The sequence below is a fragment of the Natator depressus genome, chromosome 10 (assembly GCF_965152275.1).
Source record: "Natator depressus isolate rNatDep1 chromosome 10, rNatDep2.hap1, whole genome shotgun sequence".
In the NCBI taxonomy this organism is placed as follows: Eukaryota; Metazoa; Chordata; order Testudines; family Cheloniidae; genus Natator; species Natator depressus.
The window spans coordinates 13,810,264-13,832,795 of record NC_134243.1 but is presented as its reverse complement, the minus strand read 5'-3'; positions in this window follow the sequence as shown (position 1 = coordinate 13,832,795).

Below are 22,532 nucleotides of genomic sequence, written 5' to 3'. Positions count from 1 at the left end.
ATTTAGCATATGCATTTCCATTAGCTTGACACATTTGTGGCCTGCATGGAAAAAAAGCAGTTACTTATGCCTTTCTCCACTATTAGCTGTGTCTGTGCAAATGAGACTTCCCAAAGTAACTCTCCTTCACTGAATCTCCAAAAATCCCTTCTAATATTTTCTGAGTTGAACTTTTAAACGGGTCTGTAATTCCCCACCCTGTAGGCCTGAAGTGCGTTCTCTCAGCTCCCCGCCTTTGTTCATTCTGTTGACAAAATGCATTTTGTCAAACCTCTCACTTCAAACCATTCAGTCAATGAAACTGAAAGACATTTCAGCCCATTTTCATCAACAGAATGTAATTTTGTTCAAATCATGCTGTCAACAAGAAGGAATGCCAAAAGAAAGAAAGACCAACTAATTTTGTCCATAAAAATACACTAGTTTGCTTTATTTTGTACATGTGGACAAAATGGAAATATCAAAACGTCATCTGTGGACAAAATGAAGACTGGTCCACTCATTCGTAAACCAAATGCCATTAGGTGGAAAAATGTTAACAGTGCAAAGGACATCCGAGGTGCTGAGTCAGAAGAATTTTCCAGAATTTAATAGAGCCGTGCACCTTTAACTGTTTTCCTTGTAACAGTGAAATGCCACCTGAAGTATTAAATCCATGCTGGGAAAATATTCGGTGATGGGGCAACTCAGATACAGAAAAGCTGGTTGAGCTAAAGGCCAACACAGATGTTATTTCATTTTCCAGATGATGAATGTATTTTGTTACTCTGCAGGTGCATGGCGGTTGCATGAAAGTGATTTTGTTTGGATAGTGCTCCCCGCTCGCTGAAGTCCATCAGGGCCTCATACTGTTCTGTTCTTTCCAGACATGATCAGCTGTCATTTTTGTCACTTTTGTTGCCATGACTCCTGCCTCTACAATCCAAGGGCAGCAGGTTTGTATAATTTTTGGTGCTGCCCAGAAAGGGTCCAAGTCCCCCTCCCGCCTCCCCACTCCCAACACCTGCCTTGTAAGCCAATATATATTTTTTAAAATAATGTAAAAATGGACTGGAAACAATAAGCGTTTAACAGTTTCCCATATTGCACAATGCGGCGAGCTGTGAGAGGATGAGGGCTCTGGGATGGAGCTGGGGATGAGGGGCTCAGGGGTTGGGGTGCGGGGGTGAGGGCCCGGGATGAGGGGTTCAGGGTGCAGGAGCTGGCTCAGGGCTGGGGCAGAGGGTTGGGGTCCAGGGGGATGAGGGCTCTGGCTAGGGTGCGGGCTCTGGGGTGGGGTCAGGGATGAGGACGTTGGGGTGCAGGCTGCCCCGGGACGGGGGCCAGAGAGGAGGACTCCACCCAGCCCTCTCCCCTCCACCCCCAGCAGCACACTCACCCTGCACCACTGTCACTGCATGTGCACCTAGGACCCCTCTGAGGTCTAGGAAGCCCCCTCGCCTCCCCTGTGGTGGGTGCCAGGTGGACTGCCATCCTGTGTGTGCCTCCTCACTCGGCAGGCGATGGCAGAGCTGCCTCCTCAGCCTGCCGCCGGCACCACTCCCTTTGTAGCCAGCAGCAGCAGTGGCCAGCAAGGGCACGCAGTGCGGAGCGGCAGGGCAGCCACCCGCTGCCCAGGGCGCAGACAAGGACGCTCCGAGGGAGGCGCGCGGGGGTGGCAGGCAGGGCCAGGGGAGAGACTTGGCCCTGAACATTGGTGGAGCTGGGCCCTGAATATTCCTGGAGCATGGGCACCATGGGTAGCATGGGTACTCGCCGCCCCGTCACCATCAAGAGCAGATTCACCACATTGCCCTCTGCTGCCCTATTACTGTTTAGGACTGAACATAAGAACGGCCATACTGGGTCAGACCAAATGTCCATCCAGCCCAGCATCCCGTCCTCCGACAGTGGCCAATGCCAGATGCCCCAGAGGGACTGAACAGAACAGGTAATCACCAAGTGATCCACCCCCTGTTGCCCATTCCCAGCTTCTGGCAAACAGAGGCTCAGGAACCCATCCCTGCCCATCCTGGCTAATAGCCATTGATGGACCTATCGTCCATGAATTTCTCTAGTTCTTTTTAGAACCCTGTTATAGTCTTGGCCTTCACATCATCCCCTGGCAAGGAGTTCCACAGGTTGACTGTGCATTGTGTGAAAAAATACTTCCTTTTGTTTGTTTTAAACCTGCTGCCTACTAATTTCTTTTGGAGACCCCTACTCACCAAAGACCCCTAGGGTTGGCATCAAGCCACTGTTGACCACACATCCCCTCAGCACCTAGAGTAGAGTTCAACCAGAAGTGAGAAATGGGGCCTTATTTCTCTTAATACTTGTGCCATTATTTTACTGTGAATGGAAGTTCCTTTTTAGTGTGGTAATGGTCAAGATCACCTCCTTTCTATTTTTAAAGAGTGGTTCCACATTGCTGTTCTGCAACACCCCATATGCCTCTTCAGTTCTCCAATTACTTCTTAAAATTGCAGTGGGTGGTACAGAAAGATGACTATTTCAGTTGGTAGTACTAGTAAAGGGAGGTATAGCACAGAATGGTACCTTTTCATTTCAATGGGCACTGTAAAAGGAAAGATTGCAACAGTCCATCAATATTTTAGAGAAGAATTTTGGCAACAAGAAAGAGGCTCCATCATTCCATTTTGGCATGCACTGTACAGCATTAAAAATGTAACTGCTCTGATACATAGGCCAACTCACTGACACCGAAAGCTGGCAGCAAACATGTCAGAGGATCACAAAGCTGGCATGAGAGGGTTTCAGTTAATGCAATTATTTTCAGGGCTTACTGGATGCCAAGTGAGATATGTAACGCTGGGATCAGAGATAATGACACCGGCTGGAATTGTGAGGAGTCACTTGGGAAGGGCTGAGGCTTGGAGGTATATCAGGTGTGGATATTTATTTGGGGGCACACTAGGGGTCCGTGGGGACTAACTTCCGTTCTGAGGAGAACGGTTATGGGCTTGTCACTGCTGTTTGTGTCTTTACTGGATTATATTTCTAATGGTGCATCGAGAGTGCCTGCAGCCTGGGATAGGCCTTCTTTTCATTTGTATATCAAAACTGAAATAAAGAAATGGAGGGGACTTGATACATCTGCTGTGGCCGAGCCCAGTAGTGAGGTATATGGGGATGAGGTTAGAAAGGCTTTGTGTCTCAACAACCCGAGGATTTTTGCATTATAAGACACAGGATAACATCTAGTCCTTAAATATGCTCTTACTGAGAGTGTCTCACTCAGCAAAACACCACATGCTGAAAAGCTAGAAGTCTATAGCTGCTTTAAGAATGGCTGAATGGTGCAGTGGAAGGGAGTGAACTGGCCAATGTGGAAATGATTTCATACCTTTGGATATGGTTAAAAAGGGATTTGGTCCATGTTTCTGTGCTGTACATATTATTAAGGTCCCATCTGGCTGCTGCCTAGTGGGGAGAAGGAAACTGAACCTGTTGTATCCAAGCAGTGGGGCCCCAAAATATCCTGTCTGGAGCAAACACATGCAATCAGCCAATTACACCTTCTCCTTTAAAAAGATGCAGCCAATGCTCCCCCAAATGCCTGCTGCCTAAAAGGAGCTGGGCCATGGCAGTGGCCTGCCTCTTGGAGCTAAGCATGGCCACCTGCTTGCTGGCCTGCCCGGACTCTAGCCCTCACGGTCTAGTTTCTTGTTGGATCCTGTGTGGGTGCATTAGAGGGAGAGAGAGAGAGAGGGAAGCCCCCTGCACACTGTCCTCCCCCATGCTATGGTAGCCAGAATCTAGACCTTGGCCACACCCTGCTAAATGTATTCTCTCTGTGCATGTTGGCTTTTGGCTTGTAAAATATATACGTGCTTGCTGCATGGATGTACATAACTCCCAATCCTACCCCGAGCCATGCCCACCCATCCCCATCTTTCTGAGAGAACTTGAACAAGGGAGAGGGACTAAGAAGGGGAACTTTCTTTTTTTTTATGGCTGATATCTTTCATGCATGTTACACAACTCCTTCACAGGGAAAGACTGAACACTTATATCAACACGCACCTACAGTACAAGGCTTTAGGTTATGAGATGACACCTGGAAACCAAATGAGCAACTCTGGCTAACCCAAGGCTGGATTATATATTCCCTGCTGGAATTTACCCAGATCTTCATTCAACAGGAACAATAAAATTATGGTATTGTGATCAGAAAAACATATTCTGATTGTAACCTGTGCCTGCTTGTCCATTTCTCTGCCAATTGCAGTCCATCAGCACTTTTCACTTAGAAAGAAAAAAGGAGGCAGAGAAAACAGTGAGAACAGAACATTGGCCGGGGCGTATTCCACTTTCTGCTGGAATTGCTACAAAGCAACGCCTCGCAGAGTGCCGAGGGGAGATGGTGCAGCACCCACACAGACTCTAACTCCCCATGAGAAGCAGACTGGTGATATTACATAACACCGGTGGTTCTGGGAGCCCACTCAACTGCAGCAATTGAAGGAGAGTGGGATGGTAGAGCAGGCAGACTGTGCTGTGGTAGGCAAGGAGCCTGACTGGAGGAAGGAATTCCAAGGAGCTGCAGCCTCCCTGAACCCCTGAGCAAGGGGAAGGGCATGCCAGCCCCTGGACAGTGGAGTTGTTTGAAACACAAGAGCCTAGGACAAGCATGCGGAAAGATTTTAGAGGCTGAGGCAAACGTGGTGAGAAAAAGGCAACCTGCTGAGCCAAGCTGGGCTGAAGATTTGGTTGTTTTCATATTTTTGGTGGGTTTTGGTAAAGGACTCAGAAGGGGCTTGGGCCCGGTAACTCCTGCTGTCAGAGTAGGCCAAGGAAGATATGAGGGAAACTGAGGCAGACACTGCATCATTTCATCTGGCCATGAGAGGTTACGGCACCTTTGCTATACAGGCTCACAGAGCTGAATGGGGACATGAAGTATCTGAACTACAACTCCCATGAGGCCCCCCAGTGGTATTTCTGAATAGAGATACTCTGTTTTAAACTGAAAGTTGTCAGCTGAAATTTTTCAGTTCCTGATACTTTGCTGAAAAGTCAAAATTTTCTGCAGAGGGAAAAAAATTCAAACCTGCTCTACTTAGTATACATGTCTGCTTAGGAAAGAGAGGTCCTCCTAAACTCTAGATTTTAAGTTGTTGTTTCTTTGCAAAAGACATAGCGGAAATAACCTGGAAACTCTTATTCTCCCTTTCCTATAATACAAGAACTAGGGAGCATTCCATGACACTGAAAGGAGACTAATTCAAAACCAACATAAGGAAATACTCTCTCGCACAATGTCATCATCAAGACCAAGAGTTTTGCAGGATTCAAAAAGAGACTAGACCTTTATATGGATAAAGAGAATATCCAGTGTTATAAACAGAAGGTATTATATTATATTACAATGAAAAAAACCCAGAGTTTTAGAAGGCCTTATTCAAGGCATAACCCAACTTTTCACACTTGTAGATTAGGAGAAAATGTTCTCTGGGAGCAATTTATCCTGGAACCACCTAGTTTTTATTGTGTCTTCCTCTGAAACATCTGGTACTGGCCTCTGTCAGTAACATGATACTGGACTAGACGGACCACTGGTCTGATCCAATAGACCAAGACCTATCTTCTGGTTTTCCTTTTTAAGATGTATTATAAATACCAAAGTTAACATACAGTGTGCAAAACATGCTGTTTAATTTCCATGGTGCATATTTTGGAAGAGGAATCATATTTAGTATAAGAGGAAAAAACCCAGAAATGGCTATAGTAAAATTTGGAGGTGCCCCTGGACAATGCTGAATGCTCAGGACTGTCTGGAAAATGTTCTAGATCAAAGTCTTTATATCCCCATTTACTGTCCTCTTGTTAACTCCACACCTGTCTGTGGAGTGGGAATAAAAATGATGTGAATTACAGCAGCTCACGTTCTGCGCAAAAGTAGCACATATTGGTTTGGTTTTTTTAACAGATGTCACCACATTTCCCAAGCAGGTCCAAATTCTGGCTCTTTCCATTTCCCCTCAAAATGACAGCAGGAATTTGTGCTAAGGTTCTAATCAGGATAGCCTGGGAGTGGCTGTATGCCCACCTGCACAGCTAACTTGCACCAGCAGCATGACCCAAGGGAGCATATGGGCCACAGACACACAATGCATGACTCTAAGCCTCATCCTGGAGCAGCTCAATGTGCAACAGACCTGCAGAGAGCAAACAGAAAGTGGACTCTGTGGCATGTAAGGGTACTAAGATTGGAGCAAAACTGCTGCAGTCTGCAATTTGCTCCTGGCAACAGTATTTGGGATGTGTGTATATATATGCACTTACTCCATACCAGGATTTGTCCCCTAAATTGTAAGAATTGGCCACTTTTGGAGACAGATTTATAAAGTTCACAGTGGGCCAACTTAGCTCTCAGTTACACCAGCATAAATCTGGAGTAACTGCTAGGAAGTCAGTGGGGTTACACAGAATTTGCAGAGAATTGGGACCTTGTGGGTTTAAAGTGATTTAATGGATGCTGTACTTAAGCTACCTGAAAACCTTTAAAATGATTAAGGCGTGAGAAAACATTGATTAATTTTCCTCCAAAGAAGAAAGCTTTGGGAAGCATTCACAGATTTTGTTGGTTACATTGATGCTTTTGAGGTCTGTTATCTTTTTTTTTTCTTCCCAGAATCGGTTCTGCTAATTGCTATTCAGGCTGTGAGATTCATTTCATTTGAGATGCAGTTCAGAGGAAAACCTTACTGGGTTTATTACCACCTGAAAAGATCTGCAGCTGAATTCAAAGATGGACTTTAAACCTCCTACTTTCTTCAAATATAATTCCACTTCTCTTGCGCTGGCAGTTAGATCCAACGCTGATATTACATCAATCTTGATAATCTACAAAAAAACCAGTGCCTTTCAGCCCTTAAACCACCTGTACTCTAAGTTATTTCTTCTAAAAACAAATCTGGAGCAGGTATCTGCTAGAGCAGGGAAATCAGCAAAAGCTTGGCCTCTCTGCTTCACTTGAACAGCTGGCATTCCAGGAAAGACGCCAATACAGGACTCTGGGGCTATTTTTGCCAAGTGAAGTTTTTAATTTGTGTAGTTACGTGACTGAATGCAACATGGATCTTTAGGGTTCAGAAATGAGAAAGGAAAATGGAAGTTTACCTACCTGCTGCAAGCTTGTTGTTGTTGTTGCTTTCCCTTCAATTTTCTCTAAGATCCAGGGCCAAATTCTCTGAAGCAGCAAAGTCAGCCCTTGAGTGTCTAAGCTGAGGTTGATTATGTTCACTCTGTTAAATATTGTATTTTTATTGCCACTGGTTAAACCTGGAATGAAACAAATCAAATCAGAATTAAAATCCCAAAGCTACATTGCGTCTCTTGCGAAACTGAGCTCATCTGGAGAATCGGCAAGAAGGAGGGAGATGCACCACCCCAGCAGGCAGGATAACTTATACCTTTGAAATACAATATACCTGCTGGGCCCTAGGCGATACATCTCATGCTACACCTGCATAATGCACTCCTCAGCACAGTCATTGCATGGAGGTGGGAGGCAAACCAGGCTATGGTCACATACATGCCTCACCCAGATAGGTGTCATCATGGACTGCTAGCACCTCAGCCCTCACACTCTGTCTTGCACACGGAGCCAAACTATGCCTGCTCCTAATGCATCCACCCAGTAATGAGGCATAATTCAGCCAACGGATGTATCTGTCCATGGGGCAAGCCCTGCGCGCTTTGAAATTACCTGGCACAGTGTAACTTTTGCAATTCTGTGTTTGCAGTGCATTTCTCAGGCAAGTGGAATATGCTCATTTGAGCCAAGTTTTAGGGTAGACGTGTTTCTTTCTCAAAACTGCACAATGGATTTCAATGTAACATTAAATGTAACTGTTTCTAATACACCGAGGCATCCAAAAAAGCATGGCACCGTTACACTGATCCACGAAAGAACTTTTTCCAACATGGCTTTAGTGAAAACAATTTGTGGGGAAAAGTATTTAACTTGTCTACTCTTCCACCGTAAATGACAGTACTGCAAAAGGTGACCTGCTTTCTGATTTATGTGATTTTTGTATTTTATGTAGCCCATTTCCTACATGGATTTAAAAAAAAATAATTAAAGTAGGTAAACAGGTAATGTGATCTAATGATCTGAATCAGAATTACTTGAATTCCAATCCTAACACTGCTGTGTCGCCTTTTGAAAGTCACTTAACATCAGCGCCTCAGATTCTTCATGTATAAAAGGAGGAATAATACTTACATTGTAGACATATGTGGTTAATTAGCTAATGTCTGCAAGGGTGTTCTGAAGATGTAAAGCACTATCTAATTGATAAGTATTATTATGTACATGCACAATTACAAAAGGTGTTGGGTTTTTTTCTTCTACTTTATAAAATGCTGATGCTGCATCTACAAAATTGTATTTTGCCCCTCAAGATGTTGCACTATTAGTGCAGCAAAAAGTTCATCTGAAGAAGAGCTCCTACAAGAGCCTTTGAAGATGACAGTCTGATAAGCCTCCAAACTGTCAAAGAATCGTTCTGGTTTGTGCATATGCAACAGGTTTGTGTTACAGTAGCTACAAGTTACGTCTGCTCAGTGTTCAAGGTCGGTAGCTGGGGTGAAGAAATAGCAAGATCCCATTCCCAGCAGCATAAAAAGTAAATATTGATTGCAAAAGCTCAGAAGTGGTTGAGTATGTGTGAAAGAGAGAGAAGTCCTTCCTTGCATATAAATCTGATGAGACAAACACAACTGCAAAAAAGGGTTTTTAAACTCCGTCTGTTCTCGAGCAAAGGTCATTTTATAATTTCAGAAGCCACATGAAAGAGATTGAAAAAACCGAGAGAACACACATTCAGTGCAAAATTAAAATTCAAACATAAGATCAGAAAGGGGGGCGGGGGAATTATAAAGTGCTCCTTGGGGGAACACACAAGAAAAAGAAAACTCTACCTGCTGTGGAGGTTTTGAGACAGAAGGCTCCTTCCACCCACTTTCCCTGCCACAAAGTCTCAAACCAGCAGATGCTAAAAAATAGACTTTCCTTTTAAAATCTCTTGTCACTTCTCTTTTGCATTTTAAACACTTTCCCTACCCGGAGCCAATCTGCATTTCCCAGAAGCTGGTGTGTAGCCAGTTCAACTTTGCAAAAGGTCCAGCTGCATGTAGTACAATGCAGCATCCAGGCCGAGGTGCAAAGGATATCCGGTCCTTATGATCACTCCCTGTTGTGTGTGCCCAAAAAGGAAAGACCGGGGCTACAAGAGTGAAAAGTGAAGAGGAGTCACCTACTGGAGGAAGAAAAGGGTGTGATGCAACAAGCAGCTGCATGAGAAGAGGAGAGAGAGGACAGCCTTGGGAAGTACCGGGGTTAGGAAATGCTGGTGAAAATAGCACAGCAGCTGGAGGTACTCCCACATTTCAGATCAAACCAAAGAGCAGTAAACCAGGATAGATAGAAGGAGGGCAGCTCCGCAGCTATGAGACTGGGAGGCCAGAGAGCAGAAGAGTGAGGAATAGGCCAATGTACTGGATGCATAGTAAGAGGTTAAGGAACTCCATTAGGGCTGTAAAGTCTGGGAATCACCGTGGTGAGAAATGTCATAAGGATCTTTACGTACCAAGGATCTGTGACTAGTGCTAGTGCAATGGCCACCTGGACACAAGAAATTGGTCTAGTGAGATCCTGTTCACCTATTTTAGTGGAGTCCAGCCAGGATTAACACCTACAAATAATTTTTCTTTATACAATCATTCATTTTAGGTTTCATAAATAACACTTTGCATTCTTAAAATGATGTGCTTGCATTCATTCATTAGCCAGCTCTCTGAATTCTTTGTCAGGTATGTAAATATCCTAGTAATGCACAGGTGGATAAACAGAGAGCTTAGCCTGTGACTTGCAGTCCACACGCCAGGTCATTTGCAGAGCGTTGATTAGAATGCAAAAATTGCTGGCCCCCAGACCTGCTCCCAGTCCCCGAGTCTGACTCCCAGTCCCTCAGACTAATGCTCCACATTCAAATGCCAAGTGATCCAAAAAGCCAGTGGAGTTTTTACTCCAAAAGACGGGCTCTATAAAATAGGGCATTGAAAGAGAGTCATATAAAAATAAAGCCAAGCTCATGCTTTTTCCCCCCATTCTTTTTGTCTCTTTCTTGTTTCCTGTTGCCATGCCATTCCCCATGCCGGATACAAAGGAAAGTGCCTCCTCAAGCAAGAAAATTAGATTATTCAAAGAGCCTCTCTGTCTTGCATATTTATTGTGATAGGCCTTGTTAGAAGTGTTTGACAACAACTCAATTATCTGCAATGAATAGAGGCAGGATAGGCAGGCAATTATCCACTTTATCCATGTGAGATACACCCATATTCAAATCAATGTTCAGAGAGATCCACATTCTTTCCAAACCTTTTTGCATATTTCTAATTACCAGCTTCAATTTAGCAGGATGCTTATGACTCCAATGAAGGTTCTTTGGAATAGCTGAGTACTTGGTTTGAAGCCAGCAAGGGACTGTCTCATTTCACATTGACACTCTAATGTGTAGTTTTGGGACTGTTTGGATTAAATTTTGAAAAGCAGCCCCCAAAATGGTGCATGTAAATAAGCACGTGCAATTAATGGCAAACTGCAAAGCCTGCATTTTCATGTACAAACCAAATACTTAAGATCTAATTAGCTGCTCTGCAATATCCACAAATGCCATTTCCTATTGCTAACAGTATTCTTCTGTAGTGTCTACAGGAATAAGCAAAAATGCTGCATCTTGCAATAGCAAACTTGCTTTGTTTCAGAGTGTGACCGGGGTCCTAGCGGGGACCCAGCTATGGTCACTCAATTAGGGTGAACTGCAAAGAATGGGGCAGACAATCCCCATGAAGCTGGTGGATATTCCAATACTTAGATTTACCGAGTCAGCATAAAACAACTTCTTTATTACCTTACTGGTTACTCAGAAGTTCAAACAACACAGTTCCCTTAAAGTGATCCAGCCTCAGGCCTCCATTCAGGTACCCATGTCAAATATAATGAAAATTTCTGTAAATCTTATTTCATCATATAAAAGGAAAGGTTCTACCAATCTCAAAGGATCAGACACATTATCTCTGAGGTTAGTGAATGTTTCAGATCTTACCCAAATACACGCTACAGCCAATTCTTATTAACTAAACTAAAATTTATTAAAAAATAAAAGAGAGACAGTATGGTTAAAAGATCAATATACATACAGACATGAGTTCAATTCACTTCAGTGCAGATTCATAGCAGAGATGGGGAGCTTTATAGTTGCAAAGAGTTCTTTTAGAAATAGTTTATAGGTTATAGTCCAATGTCCAAATATCATATTCAGGGCATACCAGCATAACTGGGACCTCAGTCTTGAGACTCAGGGCTTTTCTACACTTACCAGAGGATTGACGCTGCGGCGATCAATGCGTCGGTGGTCGATTTAGCGGGTCTTCACTAGACCCGCTAAATCAACCACCGATCGCTCTCCCATTGACTACTGTACTCCACCTGATCGAGAAGAGTAAGGGGAGTCAATGGGAGAGCATCTCCTGTCGATGTCACGTAGTGTGAAGCCCGCAGTAAGTAGATCTAAGCTACGTCGATTTGAGTTACGCTATTCACGTAACTCGAATTGCATAGCTTAGATTGACTTTTTCCTTTAGTGTAGACAAGGCCTCAAACTTCCCCTAATGAAGCCTAAGCAGTTCTGAGATGACAGAATCAGGACCCAAGGATCTTTTATACAATTTCATGTCTTTTGACAAGTTGGAGTTCCTCAGGGAATAAAAGCTAATTAGGATGACTTTGAAGGAGGTCCATCACCGGTACTTAGCTATACGAATTAACATAAGTCCATTTGCTTGTTCCACCACCATTCACAATACATTTCAAAGAGATGAATACCGAGATATCCCGTGTTTACAATTCATTTAAATGATAGGATGTTCTTTTGACCTCTGAATTATCAGAATACAGCATAGACAGGGACTGTTGATTACATTGTCGACCCTACTCATACATATGTAAATACACAAAAACACAAACATTATCTCCCCGCATGTCTTTTGAGGGTTATTTATTTTGCAGGATGTTTAACCCTTTCTAGCCATGCATCACAGAGAGATTACTTTAAATCCAGCAGGGTTTGTTTGTTTTTAGAAGATCTTGCACATGGAAATATCAGTTTGTTCCATGTGCAAAACTGCAATCACAGTGCAAGAGACCAAGTTAGGTCCCCTCTGAGTATGAGGCCCTTTTTCACCCCTTATTAATGAATCATTCAGGATATTCTTGCCCCAGTTTTTTACCGTGTTGCCATCTCTCATGATTTGATCACAAGTCTCACTCTGTATGATGATTTTCTTAAAGTCCCAGCTCCTGGAAGCATGTGATTAGGTGAGACTCTCATCTTCCATTTCTTAAATAAGTAAGTTTTTAACCTTTATGGTTGGGAAGAGAAGCTTGAAAACATCACCCAAGTGTAACTTTCAAAACATAGAATCAAATAAAAAGAATCCCAGCTTATAATTTTTAAGTCAATATCATGATTTGGCAGAGAAGGGGGTTTTCTGGTGATTTTTGAATGCCTGGATAGGCAATAACATTTCCTTGACTTCAATAGAGTTAATCCGGATAGACATTGGTGTAATGGAGTGCAGAACTTGGCCCACTGGCTCTCTTGTCAATTCAGGAAATTTCTAATTTCCATCCTTTTTGCACCCAACCCTTTGTGTCTCACTCTCTTCCTCATCTCAGATCTTCTTTCCTTTTTATTTCATGCTCTAGATTGTTTCTCATCATCCCAGTGTTGAAAACTAACCTTTTTAAAGAAGTATTTTCTTACTGATGTAACAGTGTCATGGTTTTATGGTACTGCAGAATGATTTTATTGTATCTGTTTAACGTTTTACAGCATCTCAAGAATCGTGTGTGACACTCAGTGCCCCAGAGACACTCTGCACCCCATATTCACCATAGTGATATAATTATCATATGTTATGTACAAGGTATGCCTTGTGATGTATCATTCTAAAAGTCTTAATCTGTTGAACATTAATATTCTGTTAAGTTGTCTGTGCTATCATTGAGTTAGGAAGTTTTGCCGTGTATGTGCTACTGGAAGATGTTGTGAGGTTGGGACACCCACAAGCAGCCTTTCAGGTACAACAATAAAATGGTCAAACAATGTTGATGGCCTATTGAGGAAATACACACACTCACAAGGATTATCCCAGGAACTGGGTTCCACAGAAACCTCTCAGAGGTAGCACTACACAATGGGAACTGTTTGACCCAGGTCTCAGCAAAAGATCTTTCCAGCAAGTTGGAAGAGGCTATAAAAGGGGGAAGTGACATCATGACTGGGCCTCACTCCCTCTACAACTCAACACCTGAAAACACCTGAGAAAAAAGGCTGAATTGGGGGAAGTGCAGGTCCCAGGCTGGAAGAGAGGATTCCAGTCTATCTATAAAACATCTACAAACTGCTTGTACTAGTTAAAAGGGTGAGACACTGTTTGATTCAAATCCTATCTAGTATATTAGGCTTAGATTTTGGTTTTGTTTATTAGCTAGGTAATCTACTTTGATCTATTTGCTATCACTTATAATCACCTAAAATCTATCTTTCTGTAGTTAATAAATCTATTTTATATTTTTTACCTAAAACAGTGTGGTTTGAGTGAAGTGCTTGGGGAAAAATCTCAGCTCAATTAACAAAGGCGTTGTGCATATTCCTCTTCACATCAAGGGAGGGTACAGACTGGGTAATAATGAATATATACTGCTCAGGTTTTTGGCAGGGTGGCATAGCTCCAGGGTCCTAGGCTGGGGAGCTGGGGGTATTTTGGCTGAAGCCTCTCTATTTTTGGTTCATGCAGTGGCTCATAGAGCATTCATGAACACAGCTGGGTATGGCCCCTGCCTTTGGATGTTGGTGTGAGTGCAAGCTTGGAGGGCTTTGCAGCTTGTCACAACATCACAGTGTGAGGGGCAACCCAGATTGGTAAAACAAAGGGCTCAGCTGTACTCCAGTTCCCAGTGGCACCCTGGAGGGGACCCATCACACTATGGTTTGGGGACATTTTAAGAATTAAGATCCTGAAGATAGCCCCTAAATGTGGTCATTTTCCTTATTAATATTTAATGATATTCTAATAGTTACTGTCCCAGAATTTCAATGTGTACAGACCAGTCAGGATCTATATTTGCATATTTGTCCAATAGCATTATAGGTATTGTTGGCTTATATTATTTAATGTGTTTGTTTTGATTGTACATATTCCATCTGCTTTGGAATTTCAGTTATTTGGACTATATTAATATTTACTGTTACGTGTACTTAAAATAAGAGTCAAGTCAAAGTCAAGGCTTTTGGTAACTCTAACTGCAACAGTGGCCTCTGAATAGAATCTGCCTCAATCTGAAAGGTTTTAATTTCTTATGCACAGGGAGAAATGGAGTCGTATTAGCTCTGGCTGATCCATGACCATTTGGATATCGTTCTGGCTAATGCTGTGGTACAGAAGGACTACATAAGTGAAAGGGCTTTGTACAAATCTTGATTTACTGAGATAAAGAACTCTTCAAAATGTAACGGAGTGAATCTCTGCTGGAATAATAAAACAGATTGTTCTATCAAAGCAGTGTATGTTTGTTCTTTATATTTGCTCTTTAATCTTAATAGACTGGGACTTTAATATGCTCAGTTACTGACAATGTAATAAAATATCATCTCCCTCTCCCCCAGCTCCCCAAAAGGGGAACTTCCTAGATTTCTTTTCATTAAACACTGCAGAAAGATACTACTCCCCCCAGCTTTCTTCCCTTAAGAAACAGGGTTCTCCTGGGTCTTCTAAGTCTCCTGAAATTCATAGCTGGCACATTTGTTTTAAAAAAAATCATCTTATGAAAAGGGTAGCAGGCTTTTTGGCATACAGATAATTTATCAGTATAGTATAGTTCAGTCTATAGATTTTTGCTAGGAAGCAACATGAAAGTGAGTGAGCTGAATCAACCAGCTGCTTTTCAGTACCTCTTTCATTAATCCAGCATATCTCAGCTTGCCTTTCATTCCTTGAAAAGTGAAGAATATCCCTATGTCTACCTTTTGCGAACAAAATGAATAATTTGGCCTTAGGCTAGGTATGTGTTCAGAAGTGAAGGGAAAATGTAAACCAAGCACCTAAAGAAAGAAAAACAATCTTTAGAAAGACACTCATCTTAACAATATAAGGAGCTGGAAAGCTGATGACCAAAAAAAAGGAACTTAAAGTGAATGTGCAATCAACTTTGATATGATATAGTTAAAAAGCACACAAAAGCTTTGTGCAAACTAATGAATTGATTTAGGCTCCACTGGATGATATACAATGACACATTATTTATGTAACCTGTAGTTTTCTGTTCACATAGTAATTTCCACCTCCCACCCTGTCAAACAGAAGAAACGTTTTCACCTTAAATCTTAGATGATGATCAGCCCAAATAGCAGGAGAGGATGTATAAATGAAAGTAATTTAGTGAAGTGGGTTTGACTGACATGAAAAGACAATAAAAGTTATGATAATGTTAGGGATATCAAAGTGAAAGCCAGGTGGGGAGACGAGAGCAGGCAAGTTCCCAAGTAAATCTGAAAGGCGTTCTTCAATGCTGGGGAAAATCCAGCCATTTATTTTCCAGCTTATCAATCTGTGGGTCAAAAACTATGTATTAAATGTGGAGCACAAAGACCTGCCTTGTCTAACCATTGTGCTTATTATATGGAAGGGGGAGAGAGCTTTTTCTAATCCCAACAAATACTTTAGAAAAGATGCTTGAGTTTCTTTTTTTTGAAAGAAAAAAATGGAGCAAAACAAAAACTAAATTGAATCTTGCCTTTTGGGATCTTAGAGGTGGCGTTTTTTAAGACATGTTGCATCAATATTCCCGCTTTTGTTTCTCAATTCTTTGGTCCATTGGAGGTCACTGGGGTAGAGACTGCTTAACATCTCACAGGAGCAAACTACTTGTGTCCTGATGTTTGTCCTCAAGCACCTAGGTCACTGAGGCTGGAATTTTCAGAGGAACCTATCTGAGTTAGGTGCTCAAATCCCTTTGCAATCTAATGGAAGTTGGGGTATCTAACTCCCATAGGCTCCTTTGGAAATCCCACCAAAGAGCCCAGTCTATCTTCAGCTGAAGTCAGTAGGAGTCTGATAAGGCCCTACTCAATAAGGGCCAAACCCTGTGGGGCAGCTAAGTCTGTGGGTAGGAGCGCAAGGGTTGATGGGGTGAAAGCCCCGGCCACAAAGGAGCTGCGCTGCAGCCAATTTTGGTGCTACAGTGCAATCCACAGTGCATCCTGCTGGTTCAGGGGCCTATGCCATCTGTCACCTCCCCCCCACATACACACGCACACATAGCCCCACACCTGAGTGCTGTTAGGTGCAGATCCCCACACACACACCTGCCTCCTGCCCACTTTTTCCTCCAGGCCATTTCCGTGACTTTCAGAACCACCATCTTGCACAGTTAAACCTTGTCTAGCCCCCCTCCTCATTCGGTTTTGTTTTCCTTTGTCACGCTCTGTCTCTGTGTAGATTGTGAGCTTCTCAGTGAAGAGACCGCAACATTCTGTTTTTCTCTAAAGTGCCTGGCTTACTTTTGGGTGTTGACTAAAAATAATAAACCACAAGCACATTAGTTTGGCCTGGGATGCTGTAACACCAGCCCTCTTCTGGTGCCTTCCACTCCGATTCAGTGACAGTCCCGTCCACGCTTTATGTCTGTGCCCCTCTAAGTGATGTCAAAGGGCACAGTTTTCAAATGGGCCTATTTCTGTCCTGTGCACCTATCCTGCCAAAGAACAGCCATCTCAAGCTGGGAATGGGACAAATGACAGCCCTAGAGATTAACTCTTTTCTTTTTGAACATGCAGTCAGGTTTCAACATTGAACTGAGCCCCTCTAGCTGAATGCTGCCAGGCTGAAAGAAACAAGTACTTGCCTTTTTTTAAAAAAAAGAGACATTATTCTCTAGTCTGGAAAGAGAATGAGGGCTTCTGTTCTTGAACATCTGTTTCTGGGGCTGCTCCAGTGAGTCAGTGGCTAGCCCCTCAATGTGCTGCCATGATAGATATACCTGCTTTGGAACTCACATCTGTGCTTAGCTGGGAACAAAACAAACGTGATGTTTTCAGCAGTTTGGACTGCTCCCCTGGCTGGTGGGCACAGAATTGGAGTCTATGGATTAGCAGACCCACAGGATGAAAGGTGGGTTGAACTGCAAGGCTGGAGTAGTATAGTGCAGCTCCTCTGTGGGCTGCGGTGTGAAATTCTATCCTCACCCAACCGTTGTGCTCCTCTCCAGTAGTACACCGCTCATTTACTCCAGCTCAGCTGAGCACCTGCTCTCCCCTCTACTGGGTGAAGGTAACTGGCCCCTGCCTTGAGGAATGAGATTAGATGTTCTCAAATGGTGGGTTGGAACTCCATAATTCCAGCATTAGACTTGCTGGGATCCGAGGCTGAAGCTGAAGCCCAAGCCACACCCCCACCCGGGGCGATGGGGCTCAGGCTGCGCCCCCCTTCCAGGGCGATGTAGTAATTTTGTTGTCAGAAGGAGGTCGTGGTGCAATGAAGTTTGAGAACCCCTGGATTAGATGCATACTAGCAACAGGCAAAATACAAGCACCAGAATTGTCTGGTCTCTGGGATTTTACATAGACACTAACTGGATGCGACCTAGTTACAGTGCCATTCTCCCTAGCAGACACAAACTTAGGGCCATTCCCTTCCTGGGCTTTAGCTGAATCCAGAACCAACTCTGAGACAACTGCACTACCCTCAACCATCACAGGCTGAAAGGCTCTTTCTGTCTGCTCCACAGACAAAAAAGAGCCAGACACACTTTCTCCTTTCCCAGACACACAGCTTGGGATCTCATTCCCCTGGTCCCAGCACACAGGGCTGTTCACAGACAACTGCTTGGAGACCGGGATAGCTCCCTCCATAGGCAAGGCAATACCCCTGACAGACACAGGCACATTTCCTTCACTGTCACAATTCTCCACCCAGCTAATAGGTAAGGTCCAGGGACACTCATCTTCCACTATCCTCGCCTTCCCCAACTGCTGACTAGACAAAGCCATCAGCTCACAAGGCTGCCTAGGCTCATCCAGACTTTCCTTACCAAGCACCTTGCCACTCCCAACAGATACCCTGCCCTGCCTGTGTCTCCCCCCACTCAGCTGGGGTCTCAGGTCCCACTGTGCTCAGCACTGCCCTTGCTGTCCCAGTGGGGTAGGCAGCGAGCTCGCTGCTTTCCTCACTGCATCAGAGCCAGCGTGAGCCCCCTCTCCGGTGTGCAAGGGGGCATTTCAGTGGCACTTTTGGAGATTAAAATGAGCTTTTTCTATAGATCTGTCCAAGACTCTGGTCAAGGGACACATGTGTGCAACCCCCTTAAAGAAAATATCCTCATTTTTATTACAAAGGAGAAAGGGGACTTATTCTAGTAGTGCATCGCTTTTGACCTCTCCTCTATGGCGAAGGGCAGACTTTAGACCATCAGAAGAGATTTTTTTTTCATGCACAACAACAACATGGGCATGCACATCTGAAACAACCCCATCCACTTGTAGAGCTGGGGGCATTTTGTGGTTCTCTTGGTGAACTTTTTATTGCTATCATGAGCCTATAACAAAGTTCACAGCAGAAAAGACTGTACATATACCTTAAAAGTCAGCTTAGAGACAAAGCCAGGGAAACCAGTGGCTATTTAGGGAAATACAGGAGTCCCATACCAGTTCTGGACTAAACCTGCTTTTGTTTGCTTCTGAACCTAATCTTTTGCTGCAGAAAGGACAGCATTAAAGTCTTGAAACTTGAGCTCTGGTTATATGTAAACATCTGAAGGCCCACAATTGCAAAAGGCTGTAAATCATTCTGTCTCTATCACTGCTATACAGATCCATCATGGCTTTGTTAAATTTATTCTTAAGGGGAAAAATACCATCTTAATGGGGTTACCATTTTCATTGTCCAGTATCCATTTCTACAAATGAATGCCGGGGAATTAAAGATGTCTAAACTTTGCCAAGATAGTGTCAAGGGAAAACTCCAAATCATTTAGTCCAATTATGAGCAGATCTTGGTTTCTTCACATATATTAAATAAATATTTAATACTCGCTTTTGAATTTTTTAGTCTATAGCCTGATTGTGAATATTCTAATTTTGAGCTGGGTTGCTTAGCTGTGATTGGTCAGATAGGTCACATTATATTGTTTCTGAGTAGCAGCCGTGTTAGTCTGTATTCGCAAAAAGAACAGGAGGACTTGTGGCACCTTAGAGACTAACCAATTTATTTGAGCATAAGCTTTCGTGAGCTACAAGCTCAATGCATCCGATGGAGTGAGCTGTAGCTCACGAAAGCTTATGCTCAAATAAATTGGTTAGTCTCCAAGGTGCCACAAGTCCTCTTTTTCTATATTGTTTCTGTTCTCTGATTAGCTGATCTGGCAAGTGTAATGGGAGCGTGATGTGGGACTTCTGGCTATAACAGCATGAAGCTCTACTGCATAGCTAGAAACACCAGGTCCATTAACTGGGAGGCAGCAGCCAATGCATAAAACTCTTTATGTGAGCCAGCCACTAGAGGAGGACAAAGAGACACTGTGTTAGCATGGGTTACACAAGCATTTCCTGCCATGAACTGGGTTTGTCAATCAAAAGCTCAGTTTCCGTGACTACTTACAAAAGTGATTCATTTGGATGTTTGCTTTCTGTGAACATTCGTGCCAGTAAAACACTATCACACAAATGCTCATGGAAAACAAATGCAAAGGGAATATGAAAATGGCTGAGCCAATTCATTTAAAATCCAAAAAAATATTCCTGGGGATAAAGATTAATTATTCATCCAGGCCTAATTAAATCAGTGAACTCCTTCAACAATTATTGGGAATGTTGGAATGAAATGAACAAAGTTAAAATACAAATGCTGGGCTAACGCTACTGATTTAATACCAGGATTTAATGCAAAGATTCCTCCTCTCTCTGTGTCACTAGAATAAATCTTCTCCGGCATTCTCGTTTGCCCATTGATGGAGTACTCTTTTATGTAATGCTTTTTCAGTGATCAAGGTTATACTGTACCTCCTTGGAGCACCAGCTCGCTGTGAGGGATCTGTTAGTGTCATGACTTGTTGATGATGTATTGCTCTAAAAATGATGCCTTCTACAGAAGAACAGGTCCTGGAGCAGATTTAGCCTTAATTACAGGAAGGAAGGAAGGAAAGAAGGAAGGAACAAGAGAGGTATGTGGATACCAGGAGATTTATCATGCCAAAATAGAATTTGCATTGCTGTAAGCAGCAGAGTTTAAATAGCGATGCTTTGGAGAGGAAGTCGTGCTAAACAAATACATGTCCTCCATACAAATACAAGAATCAAGAGATATGCTAGCTGAAAGCCTAGAATACCTAGTTCTCTCAGATACCAGACTGTTTTCTAGCCATATAGAATTAAATACCTATGTGCTTCCTTCTCTAACACAATCCAGTGCACCACACTGAGTTCATGACTCAGTGTCACATGTTTGTAACTTGTTTTTATGAGGGATTTTAGTTTTAAACGACAACCAAAGAGGTGTCTGTCCATTCCCCTCCCCCCTCCTCCCCCCCCCGGCCGCCTTTTTGGGTAGAGGCACTTCTCAGATTCCCTATATTGCTAGTCACCTACGGATAATTATGTGATACCCCTTGTAAGTGTAAAGTATCATTAACAGTCCCTATTTTAGCCTGATAATGATGCTGCCTTGCACTTCTATAGCAGCCTTTATCCACAGATCTCCCAGAGAAGTCTGTGAGGTAGATACATAATATATCCATTTTACAGAAGTCTAAACAGAGGTTCATTGATGTTAAATGACTTGTCTAAGGACAATCAGCAAATCAGTGGCAGTCCCACAAATAAAATCCAAGAGTTCTGATTTCCAGTCCACCATTCCAACCATAGGATCAACCTATTCCTCAGCAACCCTATTTCACATTTCTCCAGACTCGTAAAAACACCATCTCTGGGAGCCAAGCAAAGGCAGGATTTAAGTTATTAAAGGATCTTATCATAGAACAGACATCTCAGTGCTCAGATTTCCTCTATGAATCTGTTTGTTTTGCTCTATCTGGAGAATAAAAGATGTGGGCATATGAAACATTTATCTGCTAATGAATAATTATCAAACAGTAATGAAGCTGCTGTGTTTTAAAATATGTGATAAGATGTCTGATTTCATGATTCATTTAGAAATATGACAGGGAATTAGGTCTACTTTGTAAGAACTCAATTTTATAGCAACCTGTATGAATGGATAATTGTAATTCAATTAGAAATAGACAAAGTGCATGGTGAAAGCAATGACTCTTGCATATACATGTGAATTCATGTGTATGTATGGACACAGGCAGTAGGATGATTCGCTTCGGTCTATGGAAGCACTAGTATCCCTACCTAATTCATTTAAACACATTCAAACGCTGTTGGGCGGCGGGGAGCTGGTTCCGTAATTAAGTTAAGTAAGCAAAGATTTTATTATACTATCCCCTCCATAGATGATGTCAAAGAAGTCTCACAATCATACGACAAAATAAAGGAATTATTCATTTTTGCTGTTTGTTCAATTGTACTACTTAGGGCTTCGGTTGCTTAACCTAATGGGCCACACCAGCAGGTAGGCAAAAGAGCCTAGATCATCTTTTTAATACCATGTGATGAGGGAAGAGGAGGAGAAATGCCTCTTGTTTGCAACTCTGTTTTGCTTGCCACCAGTTCCAGATGGCCAAACCTATCTAATGTGTGAACTTCAGCCTGGTAGGTCTTGCTGATCCTCAAGAGCCAGTACACACCCACTCGACCCCCAAGCCTACATAAAAACCCCACAGTCAAAATTCTACAGCAGGTCATGTAAACTCTTGCAAGCGTGGTAGCCAAGGGAGCAGCAGAAAGGGAAAAAAATCACGTTCAGCCTAGGATCGCTGTGTCATGACTTCACTGAGAAGTTGATTACATTGGTGGGGGCAGAGGAGCTTGCTAACTGCCTCAGAAAAACTGAAAGCTAGAGAAGAGAGAGCAGGGCCTGGTACCCCAAAATTTCCTTTAAAGGATCCCTCCAAAGTGTTCAAAAGATAGAGGAAGGAAGACAGGCGAGGAAACATGTGATTGAGACCATAAGTAGCACTTTTACGTTCCTTTAAAATATCTGAGAGATCTAAGCCCCAGGCCAGTGCCCTTCTACCGAGGTGCAGTGGGCCTGTGACTGGAGGGGGCTAACTGTGGTACGTTGCCAGGGACACACTCAGAAGGGATTCCAGGACCCATAGAGAGACTCTACACCCCCAGAAGAGTTCTAGCCCTTTTCAGACACAACAGGGCAGACTGGAAAAACAACTAGACTGATCCTCTGAGTCACCCCCTGCCAGAGGGCAATGCTATGATCATGGAGTCTAGTCCAGCACATTAGTTGCTAGTGGGGGACAATTGCAAACCCCTTTGTCCCATCAC